The sequence below is a fragment of the Oncorhynchus gorbuscha genome, unplaced genomic scaffold, assembly GCF_021184085.1.
Source record: "Oncorhynchus gorbuscha isolate QuinsamMale2020 ecotype Even-year unplaced genomic scaffold, OgorEven_v1.0 Un_scaffold_942, whole genome shotgun sequence".
In the NCBI taxonomy this organism is placed as follows: domain Eukaryota; kingdom Metazoa; phylum Chordata; class Actinopteri; order Salmoniformes; family Salmonidae; genus Oncorhynchus; species Oncorhynchus gorbuscha.
This window is the reverse complement of record NW_025745889.1, coordinates 184,068-210,000: the sequence shown is the minus strand read 5'-3', so window position 1 is coordinate 210,000 and position 25,933 is coordinate 184,068. Positions and strand designations below refer to the sequence as shown.

Genomic DNA, 25,933 nt, shown 5'->3' with positions numbered 1-25,933 from the left:
GGTGGGACAGCCCTCAAGGGTCCTGCCAATCAAACCAGGCCTGATTGTTTTGGTTTTGCTGCCATGTCCCAGTGTTCCTTCCTCCTCTATTCTGTTAATACTCCTGTTACTTCCCCTGAGGCATGTCTCACAGGAGACCAAGCCAAGTGTCAGTCTCCTCTCCTCTCTTCCACCTCTGGCTCTCTCTCTCTCTCTTCCTTTCTGTCATGCTCTCCCTATCTCTACCCCTCTCTCCTCTTTCATCTATCTCTACCTTCTTTCCTCGCTTCTTTTCTGAGCACTGCATGCAGATTCACACAGGGGGAGGGGTCGCATATGCAATCTCTGAACATCGATTGGCTGTGTTATGATGGAAGGATGGAAGGAATGAATGCTGGATCATGGGTCGGGCAGTCTTTCACACGCACACACACACACACACACACACACACACACACACACACACACACACACACACACACACACACACACACACACACACACACACACACACACACACACACACACACACACACACACACACACACACACACACACACACACACACACACACACACACACACACACACACACACACACACACACATAGACGGGCATGCATGCACCAGCACGTAAGCACACACACACACATTTACAAAGACACATGCATAGAGGTATTAGCCCAGAACCCATACAGTCGGTTACTGGTATGAACTAATGGTCAAATCAATGCAGGGGACACAGGTTGAATTTACGGTCATGAGCCTTGCCTTGGAGGGAGAACTGAGCGGTATCTGCTAGATGGGCCAGCTGCAAAGTCAAAATTGGCTATATCATGAAAATGTTTTTGCTTTTTGGTCTTAATTTAAGGTTAGGGCTAGGCATTAGAGTTAGCAGTTTAGTTAAGGTTAGGTTTAAAATCAGATTGTATGACTTTGTGGCTGTGCCAGCTAGTGACCACTCTGCAGAGCTGCCTCCAGTACATGAGTCATCTCAATAAATGCCGACCTGAAACTGGAACTCTACTAGAGGTCTATGGTATCAACGTGTGGTGAAGTTTTAAAGATTGCAGTGGACTACAACTGTACATCTACCCCCCTAACTGCTGACTACTACTGCCATCATGACAAGTAACACAACTATTATTACTACACTATTACAATTACTATGACTACTGCTTATTGCTATTACGAAGAACAATAACTGTAACAAAAACTCAACTGGGATTCTTGATCTCTAAGAAAACACTATCACTCACCCAAATAGAAAATAACCAAACAAGCCGATAGCTTTCAAATGCTTTACCGCCCTCTGGAAAACATCAATGTGGAAATATTGGCCCAGTTTACATAAACAAAGATGGCCGCCGTTAACCTGTTAGACGAGCTTCATATTTACTGTGTCTATTTCTACATTTTCCCTGCTCGGATCGATGGAGGAGTCAGGGCGCTTCTCGCGCTAAAGGAGCTCATTTTCTTCAACATCAATACCGCAGGCCCGTACAGTTCACTCCCTTTCATCCTGGCCACAGTAGGCTGCTTGGCTGGCGCTCGAGGTAGATGTTGCCCTTAACTACAGATCTGGGATCAGATTATCCGACCCCCAATCCCAACCCTAACCAGGGGGATGAAAAACTGTCTAACCCTGGATCAGTGGTTTGCGGGCAACTCTACCAACTCCATGGATGGTTAGCAGGAGTTTAGAGGCCTATTCACTCCCCTTTTTGCACAGGGCGCATCCCTGCTGTTTTCTACCCTAGTGATTAAACATAGAGGTGTTGAGCAGGGGGAGGGCGCTAGAAGTTGCCCTTAGCCGCAGACCTACGATCAGTTTACCATAACCCCCAATAGTTAACCATTAGGGGGATGAAAAACATACCTGACCCTGTATCATTGGTTAGGGGCAACATGTACTCTGACCCTTTGGGGTCAAGACAGTGGCCCAGTGAGAGATGATCGAGGGAACTTGGCTCAGCATTTTGTAAGGGTGTTCCAAGGTGCTCATTGGAAAACATGCCCCCGGATACAAGACTAGCCTATTATTCACTGAGGTTTTTAGGGAAACTTTTTTATGTGAACTCACTGTCTCTGTAAGCAGTCTGTTGAAAGTTTTCAGCCAATGAAACCCAACTTTCAACTTTTCTTCTGGAGTGGAGGCCAAACTTCCCATAATTGAGTGTTTATCACGATGGTAACTTATGAACAACATATTGCGGAGCCACTGACCCCAGCACCACTCCAATGAAGCCTCGCTGAGGTGTTGTTGTTTTCTTTGTGGCGTGCCCCTGCCCTGCCCACAGTTTCCTGCTCCAACATGGGGCCTGTAGGAAACGCAGCCTGCCAGCATTGCCATTAGGGCTCTGGTGTTTTTGTGGCTGTCTCTGTACTCCCCAGCGGCCCTCACCCCCCCCCAGCCTCTGAGAACCTGACCCCCACCCCACCCCCACCCCCACCCCAGGCAAACAGATGTCCCCCTTAGCCACAGAGAGCAGATCTACCCCCTTCCCCTCAAAGAGCTCTTTAATTATCTGTGAGCTCTCCTCTCTAATAAAACATTAAGGCGTCTAATGAAATCTGAGGCAGCTGACTGAGACTCCCAAAAAGCCCACACTGAAAGAAAAGACAATGCACGTGGCAGCACACACACAAACACACAATAACTGTTTTTACTGCCCCATATGTATAAATATTACATGTGATTTAATATATGAATGCATGTTTGGAGCCAAAATGCAGTAACAGTGTGGTAATCAACAGGTTATTACTAAAGCACTCTCTCTTTAATCCTCTCCCTTCTCTTTCACTTTCGATGTGTGTGGATTTGATCATGGTAGGGTTTTTGTGGGAGCTATGCAGAGTGTTTGTGAACAAAAGGCAGGTATGGGGACCCGGGCAGACCGATCTAGCAAATGTATTCCAATCTCAATAGCGGCCCAGAGCTGAAATTCATGTAAAACGTTGGTAACTCCTGATGCTCTTAAAAAAGGACGTCTGATACTAGATAATGACATAGATTTCAGACCCATTATGGGAGGCTATCACATATTCCATTTTTTTTTTTTTTTTGCATTTCAGTTTATAAAATCAGCACACTCACTCAGTGCCTACATGGACTGGAGAATCTTTAGAACCGACTGTGCAGACTGATAAGCAGGAAAGTAGAGAGAAAGAGAAAAATAAAATACATGTTTTTATTGTCTCATACATCGATGCAGTAGAATGTGTTGTTTTACAGGGTAAGCAATAGTAGTACGGCACCCCTGGAGCAAATTAGGGTTAATTGCCTTGCTCAAGGGCACATTAGCAGATTTTTCACTTTGTCGGCTCCGGTATTCAAACCAAACTTTTGTTTACTGGCCAAACGCTTTAACCACTAGGCTACCTACCGCCCCCAAAAAAGCTGTCCAGGTTAGAAGGAGACGCTACCAGATAGAATTGGTGGATATCTCTGGCCCTACATAACATTCTTTTTACCCACCTTTTTTGGCAATGAGAAACTGATTATCAGTTGTACTGAAAAGAAAACAACATAAAATGTCAATTCAAATATAAATGTATGTGATAAATACAAGGCAATGGAATCAGACTACACTAGGGTACTGTACAAACCGTGTTTGTGTCTTTGTCTGTATCAGAGAGAGAGAGAGATATATATATATAGAGAGAGAGAGAGAGAGAGAGAGAGAGAGAGAGAGAGAGAGAGAGAGAGAGAGAGAGAGAGAGAGAGAGAGAGAGAGAGAACACAAGCATGACCCTCTTTCTTTTCTCCAATGCAATTTACAGAAACATGAACGTTTGCTACGGAACCTATTAGTTTAATGTCGATAACCCCGCAAGATAAATATAAAAATCCATCTGACCAGAGGAAAAAATAACAAGTGAAAATTAAGACAAAAAAGAGAAAAGTCGAGGTGCAACAGGCACACATCAAAAACTTGCTGGTAATGGGCAGGGATTCACCCATTGGACCAACATCTTTCACTTTATTAGCATGACAAAGAACACAATCATTTTGGATATGCCTGAATGCCGTTTTCATTAACTCTGCAATGATTTATTACCAAAGTGTCCGGGAGGCTCTAAAAGCAGCAGTTCTCCACCAAATGCAAAAAAGGAAAAGGACACAACATTTTTACTGAATTAAATAAATAAATACATGTAATCTTAATCGAACCAAAAAATTTGAGGAAGAGGGGAGAGAGAACGAGAGTAAGAGAAAGAGAGAGTTGAATCGAGAGAGGATAGATAAGAAAAGGAAAGTAGGAGAGAGAGAGAGAGAGAGAGAGAGAGAGAGAGAGAGAGAGAGAGAGATGAATTGAATGTTTATGCCTGGAAGTGTCAAGTCAACAAGGATTTCTGATTCGATCACAGACATCATGGTGACTGAACTGCACAATTAACAAAGAAAATATCCAAAATGCTAATGTCTCATTTCAATGTAATTATACAGGGCCCTGACACATGCACGCTCATGCATGCACACACACATATACACACAAACACACACATTCAGCCCACTCCCCACTGTTACCCTGTAACATTAAGATGGTATCAGTTAATAATCCCACCAGCGTAATAAATTATAAACAGCTTGATGAGTGACATTCAGATAGTCACAGGCCCTCCCAGGTGAGAGGGTTGTTCAGGCATTATCACGGCCACCTCATCACTCTACACTGTGGGTCCTACCCTTCAAAAACACAGACCAAAGCCAATGACCCCAAATTGACAAAGCCAATAATTCTTCAAATAAAACTTTTTTTAGGGTAAAGGTTACCGGTTATTACAATAAACCTTGTGTGGTCTGTGCAGTATCTGCCTGAAAGCAGAAAATAAATATTACGACAAATGTCTGAATGATCAAATCCAATGTTTTCTATATTTGATTGATTGGGGCGAACTAATCATTATAACATCTCAACGAATGTGTTGGAAATTACAGTCCGGTCACTCTGGTTAACGTTGACTTAAAGATATCAGAATATGGATCGTTTCCAATTTCACTGCCTTACCTAGTCAACCTTCAGTGGACCGACCAGAGAAGCGTCTGAGATTCAACAGCATAGACCCATTTTTGTTGTTGTTGAAAAGACCACTTTTGACCGGGCCAAGTTTTAGAGGAGCTTTCCTCTGGCAAAGACCTCTGATGAATGACTTTCACTTCTAGCCCTTTCAGAGGCAAACGAAAATAAGCTCCACATTGCAACTTAGAGAGCCTTATAAATCAATGGGTGACCACAAATAATTCCACATGGGGAGAATTGATATGTTTAATTACAGTCTGCAGGTGCTGGGCTTTGCTTTACTCATTACTATAAGACATGTGAACGAGGCGAGGCGGGATAACATGCACAGTGGCAGGACAAAAGGGAGGACAAAGCAATTAGCTTACTGTTATTTAATGTGAACCTTTGTGAAGTCATCTCAGCTCCGCCGTGGATTTCATACGTTTCAAACCCGAGCAGAAGTCATTTAAAACCAGACCAGTGTGGTGCTACAGTTGCAATTAGAATTCACAGAGAATTAAAAGGCTCGCGATTGAAAAGACGTGTTAAGCACTGTGTAATATTTGATTGTCCAACTTTTTTTTCCAAATGGATTTTCCAGGGAGATGGGGGCCAAATTTGCTGGGATCCCCTGAAGTGGTATTTTACTGCAGATGCCTTTGGCCTCATAGAGGTATAGCGGACGTGCTTGGCTGTAGTGTGTGCTTATCCTTGCATGGCCTGTGAGTGTGTTGGCTGTAGCTTATGTTTGGCCTGGACAAGGGCCTGGACAGGGGTGTGTGTGTGTGTGTGTGTGTGAGAGAGAGAGAGAGAGAGAGAGAGAGAGAGAGAGAGAGAGAGAGAGAGAGAGAGAGAGAGAGAGGGAGAGATGTGTGTGTAACCCAGCCCCTGGACACAGCACCTGTGTGTCCTGAGTGGTAGTACGCCACGCGCTGGCTGCCAGTCTGCCAAACACAGACCCTGCCATCATACCTCAGGGCTCTGGACCCGAAGTGGAACAGAGGCGTGCCAGGGGGAGTTGGCATGGGCAATGATAGTTATGGGGTCAGAGTGGGGTCAGTGGATCAAAGAGGGGGGTCTGCTGGGAGGGGATAACCAACAGTGAAAGGCTATACTAATGGTAAGCCAACTGCTAAGTAGCCAACCAACAGCCAAGTGAGCCAGTACAAACCCCATAGACTCCTGGGTAAACAAATCCAGGCCTTACACACGCACATGCACACACACACACACACACAAGGCATCACGCACGCACACACACACACACACACACACACACACACACACACACACACACACACACACACACACACACACACACACACACACACACACACACACACACACACACACACACACACACACACACACACACACACACACACACACACACTTATGTTCTGCCTCAGTCCAGTTAACCTCAGCCTGAGGATGTTTGGGCACAGTCCTGCCAAGCCTTCCCTCCTCGGACAGCGTTTGGCCACCATGCCAGGGCTGACCTCTTCATGCCCACCGTCTGGCCATCGGCATGTTGGACTTGGCAGGCCCAGCCTTGGCCGGCTGTGTGTGTGTGTGTGTGTGTGTGTGTGTGTGTGTGTGTGTGTGTGTGTGTGTGTGTGTGTGTGTGTGTGTGTGTGTGTGTGTGTGTGTGTGTGTGTGTGTGTGTGTGTGTGTGTGTGTGTGTGTGTGTGTGCGGCAAGGTCGTCTATCTGGCTGGTCTCTGCCTGGCGCCCACTCTGAGCATGTCCTTTGACCTCTGGGTCGTGGGAACAGCTTGGCAAAGCTGGGCCGTACACACACTAGTCTGTACCCACAGGGCTGTTTGGCCAGGCAGACATGATTAACAGGATAACATCAGTTACATTACTGTAACTAGCCAGCTACAGTAGCTATCTGTCTCTTTTAGGCAGTCCCTAACCAGCTACAGTAGCTACCTGTCTCTTTTAGGTGGTCCCTAGCCAGCTACAGTAGCTACCTGTCTCTTTCAAAAGAGCGGAGAGGAACCGAGAAAAGTAACCGTCTCAGCCTTTACTTAACAATGCCCGCCCCGAGTGACGGAGGTCCCTAGCCAGCTACAGAAGCTACCTGTCTCTTTCAGGCGGTCCCTAGCCAGCTACAGAAGCTACCTGTCTCTTTCAGGCGGTCCCTAGCCAGCTACAGTAGCTACCTGTCTCTTTCAGGCAGTCCCCAGCCAGCTACAGTAGCTACCTGTCTCTTTCAGTTGGTCCCTAGCCAGCTACAGCAGTTACCTGTCTCTTTCAGGTGGTCCCTAGCCAGCTACAGTAGCTACCTGTCTCTTTCAGGTCGTCCCTAGCCAGCTACAGTAGCTACCTTACTCTTTCAGGTGGTCCCTAGCCAGCTACAGTAGCTACCTGTCTCTTTCAGGTGGTCCCTAGCCAGCTACAGTAGCTACCTGTCTCTTTCAGGCGGTCCCTAGCCAGCTACAGTAGCTACCTGTCTCTTTCAGGCGGTCCCTAGCCAGCTACAGTAGCTACCTGTCTCTTTCAGGCGGTCCCTAGCCAGCTACAGTAGCTACCTGTCACTTTCAGGTGGTCCCTAGCCAGCTACAGTAGCTACCTGTCTCTTTCAGGTGGTCCCTAGCCAGCTACAGTAGCTACCTGTCTCTTTCAGGTGGTCCCTAGCCAGCTACAGTAGCTACCTGTCTCTTTCAGGTGGTCTCTAGCCAGCTACAGTAGCTACCTGTCTCTTTCAGGTGGTCCCTAGCCAGCTACAGTAGCTACATGTCTCTTTCAGGTGGTCCCTAGCCAGCTACAGAAGCTACCTGTCTCTTTCAGGTGGTCCCAGCTACAGTAGCCAGGTGGTCCCTACAGTAGCTACCTGTCTCTTTCAGGTGGTCCCTAGCCAGCTACAGTAGCTACCTGTCTCTTTCAGGTGGTCCCTAGCCAGCTACAGTAGCTACCTGTCTCTTTCAGGTGGTCCCTAGCCAGCTACAGTAGCTACCTGTCTCTTTCAGGTGGTCTCTAGCCAGCTACAGTAGCTGTCCTCCTTGCATTGTCTCCAAGTAGGCGTACCGGTCTTTCTCAGTTTGTCTCCTAGCCAGAAAGAAGGCCTACCCGTTCCTTTCATTTTTTACTTAAAAAATAAATAACAAATGAGTCATTTAGCAGATGCTATTATCCAGAGCGACTTACAGTAGTGATTGCATACATTTTCATACTGTTCCCACAACCCTGGCGTTGCAAGCATCATGTTCTACCAACTGAGACACACTCCTTCATGTCACTCCCTTATGTCTGCTACTACCTGTCCCTCTCTGTTTGCTAATTAGCATATCCTTGTCTCCCATACAAAGCCTTGGTCCTTCTATACTTGTATCCATACCTCTTTGCATAGCATATAGACTACATACAGTGTATAGGCCAGGTGTGATCTACAGAGTTTAACCTCCAGAGTTTGGGAGATTTGCTTTGAGCCCCTGTAATGTGTAAACACCTGCCAGTGTGTGTACGTTCACACCAAAACTCATTTGGACCTAAGACAAAATAAAATCATAGATCCATTATTGTACCACGATTCAATTACCAGAGGGATGAGAGTAGGGACGTTGAAAAGGTGCATACGCACACATGCACAGACACACAACAACATTCTAACCGAATTACAACTAACAGTCCAGTGCAAATGTGAGTCCGCTGCGGTCACCCACTACTCACCCGTAACACCCCAGTCCACTCCTGGCCATCCTAATGGCTTTGTATAGGGCCTGCCCAGCCTTTACCAGAGGTCTAATCAAATCATCTTCATTCCAGATCAGAGAGAGAGAGAGAGAGAGGCCCTGATGGAAGCCAACAGACGACCCACGTCAGCGGGCACGACGGACGCTGGCACAGGGACTTGGCACGGCTCCCTACCTGTTTGAGACCAGCTGGTACTCCTCCAGTCAGCGGAGCCACCCTCTCCCATCTCTTCTCTCAGGTCTCCCAGCTCGGATGCTGTGGCCCAGTTCAGCCGACACTGGGGAAGAGACACAGGGAAAGAGTTGGGGAGAAATGTGTTCATAATTCTGCTTTAAGAAATCATGCAGAGGACTGTTATTTTGAATGAGTTATATTTTAATATTCAACAAGGTTCTTTCTATGGGGGGGGGGTATCCGACAAAGACATTAGCATACAGAAACAATGATGACGACGAAAGGACATGTAAAGTATGGAATGTTGTGATGCTGTGTCAGCACCCTTGTTATGGTAAAGGTCAAAGTTTGTGGTAAAGCAGCAGTGTGGTGATTAAACATCATGGTAGCAGGAAGAGAGGAGTGGGAGGTAGAGAGGGAGGGATGAGAGGAGGAGTGGGAGGGAGAGCGGGAGGGATGAGAGGAGGAGTGGGAAGTAGAGAGGGAGGGATGAGAGGAGGAGTGGGAGGGAGAGAGGGAGGGAGGAGAGGAGGAGTGGGAGGTAGAGAGGGAGGGATGAGAGGAGGAGTGGGAGGTAGAGAGGGAGGGATGAGAGGAGGAGTGGGAGGTAGAGAGGGAGGGATGAGAGGAGGAGTGGGAGGTAGAGAGGGAGGGATGAGAGGAGGAGTGGGAGGGAGAGAGGGAGGGGGGAGAGGAGGGATGGGAGGTAGAGAGGGAGGGAGAGAGGGAGGGAGGAGAGGAGGAGTGGGAGGTAGAGAGGGAGGGATGAGAGGAGGAGTGGGAGATAGAGAGGGAGGGATGAGAGGAGGAGTGGGAGGGAGAGAGGGAGGGAGGAGAGGAGGAGTGAGAGGTAGAGAGGGAGGGATGAGAGGAGGGATGGGAGGTAGAGAGGGAGGGATGAGAGGAGGAGTGGGAGGTAGAGAGGGAGGGATGAGAGGAGGGATGGGAGGTAGAGAGGGAGGGAGGAGAGGAGGGATGGGAGGTAGAGAGGGAGATCGAGACGGAGGGAGGTAGAGAGGGAGGGATGGGAGGTAGAGAGGGAGGGATGAGAGAGAGGGATGGGAGGTAGAGAGGGAGGGATGAGAGGAGGGATGGGAGGAAGAGAGGGAGGGAAGAAAGGAGGGAGGGGGGGGGGAGGAGGGATGGGACGTAGAGAGGAGATAGGAGAGGAGGGATGAGAGGTAGGAAAGAGAGGGAGGAAAGGAGGGATGGGAGGTAGAGAGGGAGGGAGGAGAGGAGGGATGGGAGGTAGAGAGGGAGGGAGGAGAGGAGGGTTGGGAGGTAGAGAGGGAGGGAGGAGAGGAGGGATGGGAGGTAGAGAGGGAGGGAGGAGAGGAGGGAGGAGAGGAGGAGTGGGAGGTAGAGAGGGAGGGATGAGAGGAGGAGTGGGAGATAGAGAGGGAGGGATGAGAGGAGGAGTGGGAGGGAGAGAGGGAGGGAGGAGAGGAGGAGTGAGAGGTAGAGAGGGAGGGATGAGAGGAGGGATGGGAGGTAGAGAGGGAGGGATGAGAGGAGGAGTGGGAGGTAGAGAGGAGGGATGAGAGGAGGGATGGGAGGTAGAGAGGGAGGGAGGAGAGGAGGGATGGGAGGTAGAGAGGGAGATCGAGACGGAGGGAGGTAGAGAGGGAGGGATGGGAGGTAGAGAGGGAGGGATGAGAGAGGGATGGGAGGTAGAGAGGGAGGGATGAGAGGAGGGATGGGAGGAAGAGAGGGAGGGAAGAAAGGAGGGAGGGGGGGGGGGGGGAGGAGGGATGGGACGTAGAGAGGGGAGATAGGAGAGGAGGGATGAGAGGTAGGAAAGAGAGGGAGGAAAGGAGGGATGGGAGGTAGAGAGGGAGGGAGGAGAGGAGGGATGGGAGGTAGAGAGGGAGGGAGGAGAGGAGGGTTGGGAGGTAGAGAGGGAGGGAGGAGAGGAGGGATGGGAGGTAGAGAGGGAGGGAGGAGAGGAGGGTTCCCACTCCTCCTCTCATCCCTCCCTCTCTACCTCCCACTCCTCCTTTCATCCCTCCCTCTCTACCTCCCACTCCTCCTCTCATCCCTCCCTCCCTCTCTACCTCCCATCCCTCCTCTCCTCCCTCTCTACCTCCCACTCCTCCTCTCATCCCTCCCTCTCTACCTCCCACTCCTCTCTTCCTGCTACCATGATGTTTAATCACCACACTGCTGCTTTACCACAAACTTTGACCTTTACCATAACAAGGGTGCTGACACAGCATCACAACATTCCATACTTTACATGTCCTTTCGTCGTCATCATTGTTTCTGTATGCTAATGTCTTTGTCGGATACCCCCCACATAGAATGAACCTTGTTGAATATTAAAATATAACTCATTCAAATGAACAGTCCTTTGCACGAGCATGCACCCTCCCCCACATTGCCCCTGCGTGGGGCGGTGAGGCTCCCCTGACCCACTTAAACACATCTGGGTCAGCTGCCCTCACCTCCTCTCACATGCACACAGGCAGGCACACACCCGCTTTATAAACACAAACGCTTAGCCATACAGGACTGAAAAACTCATACAAATGTATCTATACACATACAGGAAACCTGTATCACGTATCCATTCATAATTGACTTCAAGATGAAGAACTATCTGTGATTATTATTTATGTTGACCACATCCCTGTAGCATTTTTGACTTATTTGAAATGTCAGAGCTCCAGAAAAAGCCTAAATACACAGCATATGTAAAGAGTACAGTGTGAAGTAGATACCTTTCAGAGCCAAAGGTTGTTGTGGTAGTTCTGTGCTGGATGTTAACTGGTGGGTTTGAAGCGCGGAGGGGCATACGAAGAGGCAGGAGGCATGCAAGGGCACATGAAGAGAACGATTAGGCCCTTGAAACAGGGGAATACTATCGTCCATATCGCTTCCAAAAATAAGACATTTTTGAAGTGTGTTTATGGCTAGGGAGCAAAGTTGTGTGTTTGAGTTTCATGCAAGAGGCAATAGTGAGTTGGCTTGTTAGGGTGTTTGTGTCTACGTGTGTGTGTGTGTGTGTGTGTGTGTGTGTGTGTGTGTGTGTGTGTGTGTGTGTGTGTGTGTGTGTGTGTGTGTGTGTGTGTGTGTGTGTGTGTGTGTGTGTGTGTGTGTGTGTGTGTGTGTGTGTGTGTGTGTGTGTGTGTGTGTGTGTGTGTGTGCGCACGCCTGAGTTGGAGTCCCTCTTGTCTGAATAAACATACAAAAGTCAGGTAAATGACATGGCGTCTTCTGCACATGCCCAGTGGCTCTCATCTTTCTTCACAGAGGGAGTTCAGAGTGCCAGTTATCATTGCATATGCTGGACCCAACAGCCACACACACACACAAACACACACGCACACATGTACACACACTCACATTATAAGCCTGTGGCTACAGCGTTCAAAGAGGCGTGATATTGAAATCCAGAGGCAGAGGGAACAGTGGGGTTTGCAGGGTCCATGGAAGGGTATTGATCAAGGTTAGTTTACTGGAAAAACGTCTCCCTCCCAACTGGGCTGTGGCTGAGGGGCATAAGAGCAACACTAGGGTTTGTGTGTGTGTGGCAGCGTGTTTCCGCATCTGTCTGTGTTTCTATGTGTGTGTGTGTGTGTGTGTGTGTGTGTGTGTGTGTGTGTGTGTGTGTGTGTGTGTGTGTGTGTGTGTGTGTGTGTGTGTGTGTGTGTGTGTGTGTGTGTGTGTGTGTGTGTGTGTGTGTGTGTGTGTGTGTGTGTGTGTGTGCGCGCGCGTGCGTGCGTGCGTGCGTGCATGTGTACCATGGCTTAAGGACATAGTAACTCCAGTAGGTGTCTATTAGATTGGAATAACACAGCTGAGGCAGGTCTGGTGGGTTGTAGAGAGTACATAGCAGGCAGCACTGAGCAGGCAGTACTGAGCAGGCAGTACATAGCAGGCAGTACATAGCAGGCAGTACTGAGCAGGCAGTACTGAGCAGGCAGTACATAGCAGGCAGTACATAGCAGGCAGCACTGAGCAGGCAGCACTGAGCAGGCAGTACATAGCAGGCAGCACTGAGTAGGCAGTATTGAGCAGGCAGTACATAGCAGGCAGTACATAGCAGGCAGCACTGAGCAGGCAGTACTGAGCAGGCAGTACATAGCAGGCAGTAGATAGCAGGCAGCACTGAGCAGGCAGTACTGAGCAGGCAGTACATAGCAGGCAGTACATAGCAGGCAGCACTGAGCAGGCAGCACTGAGCAGGCAGTACAGAGCAGGCAGTACATAGCAGGCAGTATGTAGCAGGCAGTACTGAGCAGGCAGTACATAGCAGGCAGTACTGAGCAGGCAGTACTGAGCAGGCAGTACATAGCAGGCAGCACTGAGCAGGCAGTATGTAGCAGGCAGTACTGAGCAGGCAATACTGAGCAGGCAGTACATAGCAGGCAGTACATAGCAGGCAGCACTGAGCAGGCAGTACTGAGCAGGCAGTATTGAGCAGGCAGTACATAGCAGGCAGTACATAGCAGGCAGCACTGAGCAGGCAGTACTGAGCAGGCAGTACATAGCAGGCAGCACTGAGCAGGCAGTACTAAGCAGGCAGTACTGAGCAGGCAGTACTGAGCAGGGAGCACTGAGCAGGCAGTACAGAGCAGGCATTACTGAGCAGGCAGTACTGAGCAGGCAGTACGTAGCAGGCAGTACATAGCAGGCAGCACTGAGCAGGCAGTACTGAGCATGCAGTACTGAGCAGGCAGTACTGAGCAGGCAGTACATAGCAGGCAGTACTGGGCAGGCAGTACTGAGCAGGCAGTACTGAGCAGGCAGTACTGAGCAGGCAGTACTGAGCAGGCAGCCCAGTCATAATTAAGGAGAGGAGACAAGGAAAGAAAGATTTCTAAGTCTATTGGAACACAGGCAGCCGGTAGTGATAACTATTCATCTCATTGGACTGTGGCGCTGTGAGTGGAACCTATTTGGTCAGGTGTGAGTTTTAAAGGAAGAAGAGGAAGAATTTACACTCTCATTCATTGAGGATGTGGGACCACTCAGGGGTTTCATGTGCTGAGTAAAACTAAACTCTGACAAATCTGTCTGCTAAGCAAATCTCTCTCTTTCACCATCTTTCTCATACAAAGACTCTCTCTTTCTTACACTCACACACACACACACACACACACACACACACACACACACACACACACACACACACACACACACACACACACACACACACACACACACACACACACACACACACACACACACACACACACACACACACACACACACACACACACACACACACACACACACACACACACACACACCTAGCAGAAACAAGGATTTGTAAAACCTGTCTGACCTTCACATGGTAAAAGTTCCAGCACACACAGGAATACAGTCCTTCTATCAATGGGAGAGGTGAGAGAGAAATGGGATTGAACAGAAATCACATACAAACTCACATATACACATGCAGCAGGTTAACAGGAATCATTAATATTTGTGTTGTGTTTTTTGTGTGTGTGCATAACATGGTATGGAGGGCTGTCAAAGAATGTGTAATGCTCTCTCTCTCTCCTTTAATCTTCTCTCTTTCTCTCGCACTCCCTCTCTCTGGTCAGTTTAATGGATGGTGAATTCCCTGCTTACTCATGCATACCATTGTCAAATTGTCCCTCTCAGATCGCGCCCTGCTTCCATGTGATTTGTGAAAGACGGAGTGACAGGGAGAGTCGCTGGCTCATATTGGAAAAGGGCACGGAGGATATATAGACAAACCAATCCGAATGGTGGAGACAATTCTATATTTGAGGGCTCACAGGCCGGTGAGGCTGGAATTGGCTAGAGAGTGTCCATGTAGAGAGAGAGAGAGAGAGAGAGAGAGAGAGAGAGAGAGAGAGAGAGAGAGAGAGAGAGAGAGAGAGAGAGAGAGAGAGAGAGAGAGAGAGAGAGAGAGCAAAAGAGGGAGAGCGAAAGAGAGAGAGCAGACAGAGTGAGAGAGCTAAATAGAGAGAGAAAGTAAGAGAATGAAAGAGAGAAAGTGAGAGAGAGCAGACAGAGAGAGAGAGAGACAGATTATAGAACAGTGAGAGCTGTGACCTTGCTTGTTGTATGCATGTGTGTGCATGTATTTTTGCCGTCATAATACCAATTGGGTGGAAGAAGAAAAACACAAACAACCTTCCCCTTCAGAAGCCCACTATTTCACTCCGAGAGGTACAATAACAGCTCCCTGCCTTGTGTTGTTTCGTGGGAGAATTCAATGTCAGGTCACTGCAAGCCGTAGTTTCACGTCTGTATGTCTATATCCCGAACAGAGCACTGGTTATTCAAGGTATAACAGCTTAGAGCGCCCCCTGTTGGTTGTGTGATACGGACACAGCGTTAGAGCACAGGTCAGCTGGGCGAATCGGGCATAGATTATTAATGCCTGGCCCCCAAGATCAGGCATAATAGCCGAGCCCATCGGATAGTTGTGAGTGAAAGCAATTAGACAGTGCTCTTAAGAGAGCTTCTAGTGCTATTAATGACTGGAGCTACAGGGGAAACACTCCGCTTTGCTCGCGGTCTGGAATAACAATGAGACAGGATTACACAGCAGTCTGATGTATCAGCTTTTAACCTGTTGAATGATGGAAGAAAACTTGTAGGTGATCATGACTGCGATGAGAGAACAGTGCAAACAGGCATACAAGTACATACACACCAGTGGATCACGCTCGAATGCAGAACACACTCACACAAGCAGAAGCACATGATTCTAACCCGGGTCTGTCTCTCGCCAACACACTCGAATATAAACGCAACATGTGCACACACAGGCGCAAATTACACACACAAACTCACACATGTGCAAAGACAAAATGCGCGCGCACACACATGCGCGAAGACACACACACGCACGCAGACACACACGCACGCACACAAAAGCAAGGCTGAACAGTAGAGTTTTCATAAATTTGCCTACTTTAAGGCAAGCCGCAAACTATTACCAAACAAAATAAAGAATAACAGGGAAAGCAAGGAGGGGGAGAAAGGCCTTAGCTAATTCAGAACACTAGGTGCAGAATGTGCCAAGTCTGCCCCTTTCAAAAGAAGTGGCCGCTGCAGCTTTCCAGCCATAAACATCTAGTGGGGAGGTCTGCTAGGGAATAGCCAGATTAAACATGCTTATTTATAAAGGAATTTTGGCACAAAGACTCCAACTTCAATTTTTTTCCTCTCTCCTCTCCATCTCCATGCCTCCTTCAAATCTCCTGATCTTTAATCTGGGGGCCAGAGTCTGCTAGACAGATTAGGACAGCAGCTACTGACAAGGCCGTTAAATCTCTGCTGGCTGACAAACCTGGCACTGGAGATGTTTAGGAACGATCCTCCAAAGGGCTGCACAGAAGAGTAATGGGGGAAGAGCAGAGAGAGAAGTCACAGGTTCTGGAACGGGAGACCAGCATTGGGACGTTTTAATGGGCTCACTCATGGAAAAGGCCTGAGGAAAATCATGGGATCCACTATGGACTCAATGTGCCGGTTTGGAATGCTATGTTATCCATGGGGGCGAGAAATGTATTGGGTAGAAGATAGGAATGCAGATAAAAGTGTGGCACTTGTATTAGGTGTTTTGTGTGTGTGTGTGTGTGTGTGTGTGTGTGTGTGTGTGTGTGTGTGTGTGTGTGTGTGTGTGTGTGTGTGTGTGTGTGTGTGTGTGTGTGTGTGTGTGTGTGTGTGTGTGTGTGTGTGTGTGTGTGTGTGTGTGTGTGTGTGTGTGTGTGTGTGTGTGTGTGTGTGTGTGTGTGTGTGTGTGTGTGTGTGAACAGTATGTGCTCCAGAGGGAGTCGCAGAGGCGATGGTCTCTCAGCATGAAAGTGCTGATTTCACATCACTTCAGATTTCAGATCCACCAGTATCAAACTACACAGCACCATTCACCATAGACACAGTATACATACACAATATGCTGCCCATATGCCTGTGACATTCAGACAAATGGCTTCCAGAGCAACTACTGGAGCTGCGGTGAGTATCCATTTTGGATCAGCTCCTGAGAGAACAGAATCTGAGGGGGATCCATTTTGGATCAGCCCCTGAGAGAACAGTATCTGAAGGGGATCCATTTTGGATCAGCCCCTGAGAGAACAGTATCTGAGGGGGATCCATTTTGGATCAGTCCCTGAGAGAACAGTATCTGGGGGGGATCCATTTTGGATCAGCCCCTGGGAGAACAGAATCTGAGGGGGATCCATTTTGGATCAGCCCCTGAGAGAACAGAATCTGAGGCGGATCCATTTTGGATCTGCAATTTCAGTCAGACAGCAGGGACTAATATAGAATCTGAAACAAAGAACAGGTCTGTGAGCCTCCTCTGTGCCCCCCTTCCAGGTCCCCCCCCCCCCCTCGGGTAGATTAGACTGCTTAGCGCTCACTGCAGGCTAGCTAATCACTTGGGGGTTGGGGGGGTTCTCATTCATCCCCCCCCCTCTCTCCTCGACCCCCAGTCCCACCCCCACATTGCCCGCGGGGCATCGTCGCGGTGACAGTGACAGTAATCTTGCAGTGACAGTTTGGACGCGTTGTCATTAAACTGCCACCATGACACTGAGACGATTGCCCTGAAGAGGCTGGCCACAATGCAGGAGCCAGCCAGCCAGCAGGAGAGAAACCATCCCGGGCTAAAAATACTATTACACAATACATCTCATAATTGGTTTATGCAGTGCAATGCTGTAGCCGCTGCCCCTATCGCATAAACAGCCAAATGATAGACAATGGGTTGAGATGGGTGGAGAGGTGGATGATGTTGGTGTGCCATTCCAGAACAGTGTTCTCAGCACTCTCAGTCATGATTCAACAACCCCCCCTAATATATTATGAGTTATTGTCGCTTTTTTATTGAATAGGTACATGTGCTAGATATAAGTCTTTGCTGAAGACAATGAAGACCAATGCCTCTGTGCATGTGTCAGTAACAAAAGGTATGGATCTGGACAAAAGGAGTTGAGATAGATTTAAGACCACTGTCGCTAGGTCTGTGCCCAACATCTCCATAAATCCTAATACCGAGTCCTTCCACGTGAAAAAGAAAGAAAGGGGAAGAAAGTAAATGCATTTTCTCTCCATCTCCTCTCTCTCTCCTTCCCTTCAGTGTGCCGGTGTGGCCTGACAGAGGAGCAGATGGTGGTTTAAGCAGAGAATTTATGAGCGCCACAATCTTAATGTTGCAGAAAGAAAAGAAAAGGGCTTGCATCAAACCAACTGACAAATGCACTTGCTAATATTAATGCACTACTCATTCATCCAATATGCTTCCTAATTGCTTTTCTGTACACAGTAATATGGCACCTGCTGCTCAACTCCGGCTCACGTGTCAGGAGAGGGGAGAGAGAGAGAGAGAGAGAGAGAGAGAGAGAGAGAGAGAGAGAGAGAGAGAGAGAGAGAGAGAGAGAGAGAGAGAGGGGAGGTGAGATGGAGTTAGGGAGGGAGAGAGAGAGATTGAGAGAGAGAGAGAGAGAGAGGGGGTGAGATGGAGGTAGGGAGGGAGAGAGCGAGAGATTGAGAGAGAGGGGGGGGGGTGAGATGGAGGTAGGGAGGGAGAGAGAGGGAGAGAGAGAAGAGAGAGAGAGGAGAGAGAGAGAGAGACAGAGAGAGAGAGAGAGAGAGAGAGAGAGAGAGAGAGAGAGAGAGAGAGGGAGAGGGAGAGAGAGATTGAGAGAGATTGAGAGAGGGGGGGTGAGAAGGAGAAAGGGAGGGAGAGAGAGAGAGAGAGAGAGAGGGAGAGGGAGAGAGAAGAGAGAGAATAGAGAGGAGGAGAGAGAGAGAGAGAGGAGCGAGAGAGAGAGAGGAGGGAGAGAGAGAGAGAGAGAGAGAGAGAGAGAGAGAGAGAGAGAGAGAGAGAGAGGGGGGTGAGATGAGGTAGGGAGGGAGAGAGAGAGAGAGGGAGAGAGAAGAGAGGGAGAATAGAGAGGAGTGAGAGAGAGAGAGGAGAGAGAGGAGGGAGAGAGAGAGAGGGGGTGAGATGGAGGTAGGGAGGGAGAGCGGCTACAGATCTACACCCTAGCATATCTCTCTCCTCTCTCTCTCCTCTCTCTCTCCTCTCTCTCTCTCTCTCTCTCTCTCTCTCTCTCTCTCTCTCTCTCTCTCTCTCTCTCTCTCTCTCTCTCTCTCTCTCTCCTCCTCTCTCTCTCTCTCTCTTCTCTCTCTCTTCTCTCTCCCTCTCTCTCTCTCTCCTCTCTCTCGCTCCTCTCTCTCTCTCTCTCTCTCTCGCTCCTCTCTCTCTTCTCTCTCTCCACTCTCTAGTGATGGATACAGGGCCTTGGATCATGTGCTGGACCTGTCAGCATTCCTAATTAAAATGGTATACTTACAGCAGGGAAAAGGGGATGCTGCAGGAAAAGAGGAAAGCACTCAGTTAACAGTCAGTAATACACGTCAGACACAGAGGGAGGAAGAGGAGGAGAGAGGAAGAGGGAGAGGAGGAGGATGGACCTCTCCAGAATCAGCCATATCTCATACTTGCTCTTGTTGCTTCATAGAGACAGAATTGGAAACAGGACACACTCAAGAGAGAACACAGAATGGGTGAAGAGCACACCGTTCAATGTATTTGATGTATATCCTATATTTAATTGATGTTGGGTATACACATACATACAATAACTCACACATCTAGTGGAGTACTATTGGTGAGGAAAGACCAAATAACATAACCTCAAAATAAAATGTCCTGTACACTCTGAGCATTTCTTTGCCCAAAAGGGTTCTTTGGCTGTCCCCATAGGAGTACTCATTTTGGTTCCAAGTAGAACCCTTTTTGTTTCCAAGTAAAACTCTTTTGGATTCCATTTACAACTCTCTGGGGAAAGGGTTTTACAGTGAGCCCAAAACCACAAGGGTTCTACCCGGAACCAAAAAGGGTTCTTTAAAGGGTACTCCTATGGGGACAGCCAAATAACCCTTTTAGGTTTTAGAAATAACCTTTTTTCTAAGAGTGTAGTAGTGTTCAATCCCCAAATAGACGAAAAACACTTCATAATAAATGTAATTAAAGCACAATGGCTGGAGCTAGTGAATGGCTATGCCACCTTCAAAGCATTACTCTTTGATGGCCGCAAGTGATTTTGCAGAAACGTTGGACCCCACTATAAAAGTGTCATGCATATAGCCACTTTTCATTTCTTAGTGTTGGCACGAATACAATGTCAGTTATATTGTTCATACAAGCTTTTATCACAAATTCAGAATAACTTACTATGAGGTCAGAGATCTCCGTTTGGTCTAGAGATTAATGTTTATCTTTGGTGGGAAAATAACTAGTCTTTATCACAGAACACCCAATTTAATTACACCGGATAGGCTAATTTGTCTTTATCTTCTTCTTTCTTGTAATATATTTTTATATTGAGAGGGAACTTTATAATTGATCTCAAAAAACGTAATTGTTTGTCGAGTTCCACCTTGAGAGGACCCGTTTGGGACCAGCCCTACCCCCTATAGCCCTACCATTATCTGCAGACCAGCTGCTGTTAAATGCACTAAATTGTAATATAATGAGCATGTGAATTGCAAGCAATTACAGAGTCAAATTGAATAAATCCTTAGAGCAATAAATTGTCCTTTCTCTTTACATCATACTTAATTGATGCATATTTTATGGAGAATAGTGCATATTACCTTGTCTGGAGGATAAAGTATGCTTCAATTTGTTGTTTGATACATAGAGGCCTCAAAATATGCTTTGTATTTTAGACGGCATAATGGTAACAGACTGAACACACTGTTTATACCATTAGTATCACTCAAAAGTCAGGATTTATTGCTCGCTTGAATGAACATGATAGCCGATAGCCTATACAGTAGGCTACATCATATAGGGTTATGATTAATACTTACAAGACCCTGCAAAACAAATATGTGACATAACTACACTAATAAAAGCAAGTTAATAGGAGTGTGCACCCAAACTTAATTCACATCAATGAAATATATGACCTGTTTCTAGAAGCTAGGCGTATGTTACACATCTCTACTTAACAGGAGAGGCATTTGAACGTATACATTTTTATTTGATCAAAATGCCTTTTTTTTGTTGGCAAAAATGCCTTCTGGAACATGTGAACTTTCATGTGCTTTAATAACAAACTTGTAAGCCATCTGTAAATACAAATACAATTATTCAATTAAGAGCCTAGTTGGTTTAGCCACGGAAAAAGTCAGGAACCTTCCCACTAGCCATGAGATAGCTGAGATAATGAGTGGGCTGGACATGCCAAGAAATGAGTTTGGATTGGTCTGCCATGTAGCACACTTCTGCCAATAACACGCGCCGCCCAGTATGTGTAGATAATACTTGGTACCGCAGCTTTTTTTAAAGATATAACATAAGCCATGAAGAACTGCAAAAGTGTTGCTACTGCTCTCAACATCATTTCTGACATGAATTTAGCAGGCGCTATTGACAAAGATCAGTGGGAAAAAGTTGTGATGGACTACTTTCTGCACACAGTCACTGTGAACAGGAGTGACTTGACACAACGGGCCAAAAAAGCTGTAACGTATGTAATGTATGTAACGTATGTAATGTATGTAACGTATGCTAACCGCATTCCGTACAAATGTGCACAACCGCGACATTCAAACTTGGCTGCAAAGAAAACTAATGGGATTGTAGCGACTGTGTTGGCTTCAACATCTGGGGTGTAAACTACGTTTCTATTCCAGTGTTGATTGACATGGCAATGGCTCTATAGTATTGGAGTATTGGTATACACTTGAAACCCCACCTCTTTAAGGAATACCTAGGATAGGATAAAGTAATCCTTCTCACCCCCCCTCCCCCCCCTTAAAATATTTAGATGCACTATTGTAAAGTGGTTGTTCCACTGGATGTCATAAGGTGAATGCACCAATTTTTAAGTCGCTCTGGATAAGAGCGTCTGCTAAATGACTTAAATGTAAATGTAAATGTATTGGAGAAAGTTGAAAAAAGCGATGTACCTTACATCGTGACGTGAAATGGCGTAACGTACAGCACACTTAAAGCAACTAATTCTGTCTTACAATCTCTCTCCACCAGGTGTAGCACTTCTCTCATCCTTTAAAAACAAGAAATGGACAGTGACGGGGGTAAGAGGGGGGATACCTAGTCATTTTTTGCGTCATCACTGCAAGCGATCATGACTCTCAAAAGCCGCTGTTTACTTCTGAAGATCACTTTAGCACCGCCCTAAAAACCCAATTCAAATTCAACCTCAACCTTCAAATAGGTATGTAATGACACATTATATAAACTCTTTATAGTGTTTTATTTACATCTTAGAGGCGATAAGCTGATAAGTTGGACAGATCGAGGGAAAAAAAGCCGTTTCCCCACACGTCATCTCTCCTTCTCACTATCATGCAATAGGTTTGGCTTCCCCACCTGTCATTTAAAAAAAGACCCGACGGAGCTCATTGCCTTCTTGAATCATGCAGAGACGGGCATAATGAAGGTCTCATCATTGATTTAGTTGGAAAGGGGAGAAGATGTGCTTTACATTGGTATCGTTATTACAGTTGATCTGGAAGTATTATGTTTTTTGGCCACTAAAACAAGGTCAATTGTACGGACCAGCGCGATGTACAAAAGCGAGTGAGTTTACGTTAGCTAGATACAAACAAAATGGAAAAGACACCCTGACGTTTTCAGATAATATAAGTTTCTAATTTTGTCAGAAAGTCGTTTTCATTGCAAGTTATAGCGTATTGTGCATTAACTAGCGAACATTAGCATGCTGGCTCGCTAGCTAACCTTACATGTATGATCTGTGTAGTAATATTATTTGTTTCTCAGAGCTATTTGCATTGCTAGTTGTAGCCTAATGTCAGCTAGATAGCTAACATTGAACCTATTTGGTTAGCTTTAGCTATCTGCAGATTCATACTACAGTTGTTAATGTATAGCTATGACATTCCGTTTGTACCGAAGCTATGGATTGGGATTATGGTTAATTGTTTAGCTAGCTAGCTAGCTACATGTCTAAACAAAACTATACACGTCACCAGATAATTACATTACCCATCAAGTTGGGGTGGTAGCGTAGCCTAGTGGTTAGAGCGTTGGACTAGTAACTGAAAGGTTGCAAGATCAAATCCCCAAGCTGACAAGGTACAAATCTGTCGTTCTGCCCCTGAACAAGGCAGTTAACCCATTGTTCCTAGGCCATCATTGAAAATAAGAATTTGTTCTTAACTGACTTGCCTAGTTAAATAAAAGTTAGCCAGGTGTGTCTGGGGGTGTTTACGGCCATCTGCAGTATTTCATGTACATGTGTACATGTCTAGAAAATAGTGGCCTATCCACTATGCTAGATGTGACTGGGGAATAGTAGTTATTTCATATGACAGATTAATTTAGACAACTGTGTCTGTGTAAACATCATCTAATAATTCTAAAATATTTTTATCTGGACACGTTCTATTGTTGATATTTATACTATGCAAATATGTAAGTAACCATTTCACTGTACCTTCTGTATCCTGTGGCAAATAAATTTCGCTTTTATTTGATATAGTGTATATTTAACAGAGAGGGTAACGTGAAATACAACATGACCTGCGCCAAAGTCAGATTAGGATATACTGTAGGCCAAAGTCAGATTAGGATATACTGTAGGCCAAAATCAGATTAGGATATACTGTAGGCCAAAATCAGATTAGGATATACTGTAGGCCAAAATCAGATTAGGATATACTGTAGGCCAAAATCAGATTAGGATATACTGTAGGCCAAAATCAGATTAGGATATACTGTAGGCCAAAATCAGATTAGGATATACTGTAGGCCAAAGTCAGATTAGGATATACTGTAGGCCAAAATCAGATTAGGATATACTGTAGGCCAAAGTCAGATTAGGATATACTGTAGGCCAAAATCAGATTAGGATATACTGTAGGCCAAAATCAGATTAGGATATACTGTAGGCCAAAATCAGATTAGGATATACTGTAGGCCAAAGTCAGATTAGGATATACTGTAGGCCAAAATCAGATTAGGATATACTGTAGGCCAAAGTCAGATTAGGATATACTGTAGGCCAAAGTCAGATTAGGATATACTGTAGGCCAAAGTCAGATTAGGATATACTGTAGGCCAAAGTCAGATTAGGATATACTGTAGGCCAAAGTCAGATTAGGATATACTGTAGGCCAAAATCAGATTAGGATATACTGTAGGCCAAAATCAGATTAGGATATACTGTAGGCCAAAGTCAGATTAGGATATACTGTAGGCCAAAATCAGATTAGGATATACTGTAGGCCAAAATCAGAAAAAAATCAGATTAGGATATACTGTAGGCCAAAATCAGATTAGGATATACTGTAGGCCAAAGTCAGATTAGGATATACTGTAGGCCAAAGTCAGATTAGGATATACTGTAGGCCAAAGTCAGATTAGGATATACTGTAGGCAAAGTCAGATTAGGATATACTGTAGGCCAAAATCAGATTAGGATATACTGTAGGCCAAAATCAGATTAGGATATACTGTAGGCCAAAATCAGATTAGGATATACTGTAGGCCAAAGTCAGATTAGGATATACTGTAGGCCAAAGTCAGATTAGGATATACTGTAGGCCAAAGTCAGATTAGGATATACTGTAGGCCAAAGTCAGATTAGGATATACTGTAGGCCAAAGTCAGATTAGGATATACTGTATATACTGTAGGCCAAAGTCAGATTAGGATATACTGTAGGCCAAAGTCAGATTAGGATATACTGTAGGCCAAAGTCAGATTAGGATATACTGTAGGCCAAAATCAGATTAGGATATACTGATATACTGTAGGCCAAAATCAGATTAGGATATACTGTAGGCCAAAATCAGATTAGGATATACTGTAGGCCAAAATCAGATTAGGATATACTGTAGGCCAAAATCAGATTAGGATATACTGTAGGCCAAAGTGAGATTAGGATATACTGTAGGCCAAAGTCAGATTAGGATATACTGTAGGCCAAAGCCAGATTAGGATATACTGTAGGCCAAAGTCAGATTAGGATATACTTTAGGCCAAAGTCAGATTGGGATATACTGTAGGCCAAAATCAGATTAGGATATACTGTAGGCCAAAATCAGATTAGGATATACTATAGGCCAAAGTCAGATTAGGATATAATGTAGGCCAAAGTCAGATTAGGATATACTGTAGGCCAAAATCAGATTAGGATATACTGTAGGCCAAAGTCAGATTAGGATATACTGTAGGCCAAAGTCAGATTAGGATATACTGTAGGCCAAAGTCAGATTAGGATATACTGTAGGCCAAAGTCAGATTAGGATATACTGTAGGCCAAAATCAGATTAGGATATACTGTAGGCCAAAGTGAGATTAGGATATACTGTAGGCCAAAGTCAGATTAGGATATACTGTAGGCCAAAGTCAGATTAGGATATACTGTAGGCCAAAGTCAGATTAGGATATACTGTAGGCCAAAGTCAGATTAGGATATACTGTAGGCCAAAATCAGATTAGGATATACTGTAGGCCAAAGTGAGATTAGGATATACTGTAGGCCAAAGTCAGATTAGGATATACTGTAGGCCAAAGTCAGATTAGGATATACTGTAGGCCAAAGTCAGATTAGGATATTCTGTAGGCCAAAGTCAGATTGGGATATACTGTAGGCCAAAGTCAGATTAGGATATACTGTAGGCCAAAGTCAGATTAGGATATACTGTAGGCCAAAGTCAGATTAGGATATACTGTAGGCCAAAGTCAGATTAGGATATACTGTAGGCCAAAGTCAGATTAGGATATACTGTAGGCCAAAATCAGATTAGGATATACTGTAGGCCAAAGTGAGATTAGGATATACTGTAGGCCAAAGTCAGATTAGGATATACTGTAGGCCAAAATCAGATTAGGATATTCTGTAGGCCAAAGTCAGATTGGGATATACTGTAGGCCAAAGTCAGATTAGGATATACTGTAGGCCAAAGTCAGATTAGGATATACTGTAGGCCAAAGTCAGATTAGGATATACTGTAGGCCAAAGTCAGATTGGGATATACTGTAGGCCAAAGTCAGATTGGGATATACTGTAGGCCAAAGTCAGATTGGGATATACTGTAAGCCAAAATCAGAATAGGATATACTGTAGGCCAAAGTCAG

The 25,933-nt window shown here is 46.0% G+C and overlaps 1 long non-coding RNA gene across 1 annotated transcript in view; it reads right to left on the bottom strand.

The window, feature by feature from the left end:
- Positions 1 to 8,847: 8,847 nt before the first annotated feature.
- The window catches only part of LOC124020845, a 46,182-nt gene continuing 29,096 nt past the window's right edge, over positions 8,848 to 25,933 (bottom strand). Inside the window, exon 3 of the long non-coding RNA XR_006836159.1 lies at positions 8,848 to 8,959. This is a non-coding gene — a long non-coding RNA (uncharacterized LOC124020845). The remainder of the gene's footprint in view (positions 8,960 to 25,933) is intronic.